Genomic DNA, 3,746 nt, shown 5'->3' on the forward strand with positions numbered 1-3,746 from the left:
GGTCCACAGACTACTGCTGCTGAGGGTAGACGTTTGAGTAACCACTAGTCCACTACCGGTGCATTTCAGGTGTTTACTTGATTGCGTGTGTGGGTTTGTGATTTGGCCCAGTTAACATCTCCCTCTCATTAGGTTTAAAGATTTGAATGCCTCTCATGAATGGCAGAGGCAAGGGACAGTGGCATTGCCCTATCAAGCAGGACAATGCCCTGGAATTTTACCATTAATACAGCACTCAAGCTCCCTCTCCACCCAAGCTAGGACCAAGGAGGGCTAGGCAATGGCTGCTCATGACTCAGCAGATAGACCTATGATCTCCCGCCAAACCCCTCATCCTTAGCTTACAAGGATGGTGAGATTGTAGAAATTCCAAGAAACTAACGAGTTTGAGCGGGACTCGAACCCCAGTCTGGCATTCACCAGTCAGGGACGTTACCACATCGACCACCAAAACAAAATCTACAACCTTGTTGACAATATGATTGTATTAAAAACAATTATTTAAGTACTAGAAATATCTGAAAAATTACTGCTTTTAGTTGAGGAATTTGGCTGACCTTATCCTAGCACGTGATATTGCAGTATGAGCAGTTTGCATAATTATTAATATTATTATTATTATTATTATTATTAGCCAAGCTACAACCATAGTTGGAAAAGCAGGAAGCTATAAGCCCAATGGTTCCTCCAGGGAAAATTATTTCCAGTGAAGAAAGGAAATAACGAAATAAATAAACTATATGAAAAGTAATAAACATTTAGAATAAAATACTTTAAGAACAGTAACAAAATTAAAAGATTTTCCATATATAAACTATAAATAGACTTATGTCAACCTGTTCAATATACAAACATTTTCTGCAAGTTCGAACATTTGAAGTTCTACTGACTAGTAGACAAACTGTGTAGTATTGAGCCTCATAATGTAGAAGGCCTGACTACTAGAATTTGTGATTATTTATCTTGACACTGGAGGCAAAATGACAGTAAATTGTAATTTCAATGAAAATGATGAATTGCAATCAGTTCCAAGATTTTCCAATACACAAAAATATTCTTTATGATATATCTTCTTATATATGTTTCAAATTATATGAAGCAAAAGAAATGTAGTTTGGTATTCTTTAAATTAATACTACGTTGCAACTTATTGCAATTAACAAGCAAAGAAGGAAAAATTTCGTTAAGAAACTATAGCTGCCATATTGACTATTGTTTGATTGGAAACTACTGACTAAATACTCAATCTAAGTGCAACATGTTGCAAGTTTCTTGCAATATAAATCAAATCAAATCACACAAAAAATGTAAGCTTCTTACAACATATATAAAACTAAATCACACCTCATAACTTACACGAAGTCGCTACCAAACAGTGTATGATCCTACCTTATCTTGAGGTGGACCAATAAAAGATATATATGCATAAACTTTAACAGTATTCAAATAGGGGCTGATTGAGTGCCATCAGCACATCTCTACAGCTGCACTGTAGAAACTATTGAAAGGTCATTGGCTGGGACCACTTTACAATTTTTTATCTACCTCAACCCCTCCACCATGAAGGGTTGTGGTGGCCTGTTGGTAACATCCTTGCCTGATGATTGCCAAACTGAGGTTCAAGTCCCGCTCAAAGTCGTTAGTTCCTTTGGTCGCTGTAACCTCGCAATCCTTTTGACCAAAGAATATGGGATTCAGGGAAGCCTATAGGTCTACCTGCTTCCTCATCATCAGCCTTTGCCTGGTCCCCCTGGCCCTAGCTCAGGTGGAAAGGGGTCTTAGGCACTGATCATATGTATATACGGTCAGTTTCTAGGGCATTGTCCTGCTGCTAGTGAAGTGTCAGTGTCCCTTGCCTTTGTGATTCGTGAGTGGCCTTTAAACCTTTAAAACCTTTCTACCATCTCATTATCCATCTTCTATGAACTTTAAGAAAAAAAAAAAATGTTAGGTTCAACTACACAGATTTCTCACAGATCCAGTTCAACACTTAATGTTCTGCATGATCCCTGCTTGGTTACGTTTATATGTCTCTGTCGATGCCTAAGATTTAAAGGTCACTTATGAATGGCAGAAGCAAGGGAAAGTGACATTGTCCTAGAGACTGACTATACATACATAAGATAAGCGTCCAAGCCCCTTCTCCATCCAAGCTAGGACCAGGGAGGACCAGGCAATGGCTGCCAATGACTCAGCACCCCCAACGTTAGCTCACAAGAATGGTAAGGTTGCAGGCACTAAAGGAACTAAAGAGTTTAAGCGGGACTCGAACCCCAGTTTGACGGTCACCAGTCAGGGACGCTACCAAACAGGCCACCACAACCCTAACTTCAATATTGATTCTCACTTTATTAACCTGGCACATTTTGAAATAATGTATTCATAAAAGCTATTATATGCTGTACCATTTAGCTTATTGTTTTTCTAGATCTAGAACAACATGCTAACTTACATGCATATATATGATCTTAGATATACAAACAATGGTATAGCAGAGTTGAGCCAGCTAACTCATCACTCTTGTTTGAGTACAGTTCCAACTTTTCAAGCTAGACCTTATTATTGTGATGTATTTTGCCTGGCACCATGACCAATCACGGTCTCTTGCTTCAGAGAATCCATTCAGTAAAGTAAAAGACAATAGAGTTTTATCGGGACAGGTAGGGGACTTCAGAGTCAACATTGGTTATGTTTGGGACCATAACAGTTATTATTATTATTATTATTATTATTATTATTATTATTATTATTATTATTATTATTATTATTATTATTATTATTATTATTATTAGCTAAGCTACAACCCTAGTTGAAAAAGCAGGATTCTATATGCACAAGGGCTCCAACAGGAAAATATAGCCTAATTAGGAAAGGAAATAACGAGATAGATAAACTATATGAAACGAATTAAAATTAAATATTTCAAGAACAGTAACAACATTAAAACAGATTTTTCATGTATAAATCATTTGAAAAAAAGACTTACGCCTGTTCAACATGAAAACATTTGGCCAAAACTTTAAAACACGTCCCTGGTATAGGCATTAGTGGAAATTGTCGTAGGTTTAAGCTATCTCCAAAGGTTTCCTAAGGCTATAATATTCTCAGCGGTTTCCTGAGGCTACATTATTCTCATAGTTTTCTCTCCCAAATGGTTTCCCAATGTCAGACTCTTCTGAAGGGTTTCCAAAGGCTATACTCTGCTCGAGGATTTTCTAAGGCTATACTGTACTCAAGGGTTTCCCTGGGTTATACTATTCTCAAGGGCTTCCAAAGGCTATACTCTGCTCGAAGGTTTTCTAAGGCTATACTGTACTCAAGGGTTTCTCAAGGTTATACTCTTCTCAAGGGCTTCCAAAGGCTATACTCTGCTCGAGGGTTTCTTAAGGCTAGTATGCGGCCAAGGGTTTCCAAAAGTAATACTCTTTTCCAGGGTTTCCAAAGGCTATACTCTTCTCAAGGGCTTTCAAAAGCAGTATACTTCTCGAGATCTCCTAAGGCTAATATACGCTCAAGGGTTTCCAAAGGCTATATTCTCAAGGGTTTCCCAAGGCTATACTCTCCTCAAGGCTTCCCCATACTCATGCTCTCTTCAAGGGTTTCCCAAGAATATACTCTCCTCAAAAGTTTCCCAAGGTTCTACTCGCTTCAAAGCTTTCCTAAAGTTATACTCTGCTATGATACGCTCAGAGGGACACCCTCATGTTATTACTTTTGTTGGCGAGATATTTCTGCCATCTCATTGG

The 3,746-nt window shown here is 38.1% G+C and overlaps 1 protein-coding gene across 1 annotated transcript in view; it reads right to left on the reverse strand.

Annotated features, from left to right (window-relative positions):
- The window catches only part of LOC137658235 (carbohydrate sulfotransferase 1-like), a 22,337-nt gene extending 22,306 nt beyond the window's left edge, over positions 1-31 (reverse strand). Inside the window, exon 1 of the mRNA XM_068392917.1 lies at positions 1-31. This exon is cut by the window's left edge and continues 714 nt beyond it. The gene's annotated coding sequence lies outside the window, so the exon portion shown is untranslated.
- Between the last annotated feature and the right edge of the window lie 3,715 nt (positions 32-3,746).

This window comes from Palaemon carinicauda, chromosome 19 (assembly GCF_036898095.1).
Source record: "Palaemon carinicauda isolate YSFRI2023 chromosome 19, ASM3689809v2, whole genome shotgun sequence".
Classification (NCBI taxonomy): domain Eukaryota; kingdom Metazoa; phylum Arthropoda; class Malacostraca; order Decapoda; family Palaemonidae; genus Palaemon; species Palaemon carinicauda.